The sequence below is a fragment of the Myotis brandtii genome, unplaced genomic scaffold, assembly GCF_000412655.1.
Source record: "Myotis brandtii unplaced genomic scaffold, ASM41265v1 scaffold897, whole genome shotgun sequence".
NCBI classification, from domain to species: Eukaryota; Metazoa; Chordata; class Mammalia; order Chiroptera; family Vespertilionidae; genus Myotis; species Myotis brandtii.
This window is the reverse complement of record NW_005371679.1, coordinates 183697-184344: the sequence shown is the minus strand read 5'-3', so window position 1 is coordinate 184344 and position 648 is coordinate 183697.

Genomic DNA, 648 nt, shown 5'->3' with positions numbered 1-648 from the left:
CTGGCCAGTGTGGCTCAGTGGTTGAGCATCAACCTAGGAACCAGGAGGTCACTGTTCAATTCCCATTCAGGGCACATGCCCGGGTTGCAGGCTGGATCCCCAGTAGGGGCTGTGCAGGAGGCAGTCGATCCATGATTCTCTCTCATTGATGTTTCTATCTCTCCCTCCCTCTCCCTTCCTCTCTCTGAAACCAATAAAAAGAAATATTTTTAAAAAAGAAAAAGGATCATCAAATTTTGTGTGTAGGTACAGTATGACAACCATGTACAAAGATGGCATATTCCAGGAGCAGGCCACTCCCCACCTCCATGGCTTTGCTGGTGCTCTTGTTGGAAAGCCCTTTCCCCCTCTATCCACCTGCGTTTCTTTCCATCTCCACTCTCACCGCTGTAGACGAAACCACGCTAGCCTCTCACCCAGACACTTTCAGGAGTCTTCCACTTGAGCTCAATGCCTTCAGTTTCTCTATCCTCAAGTGATCTTTGTCTTTGTTGTTGTTAATCCTCCCCCAAGGATATTTTTCCACTGACTTTTAGGGAGAGTGGAAGAGAGGGGAAGACAGAGAGAAACATCAATGTGAGAGAAACACATCGATTGGTTGCCTCCTGCACGAGCCCCGACTAAGGCCGGGCCAGGAGGAGCCTGCAA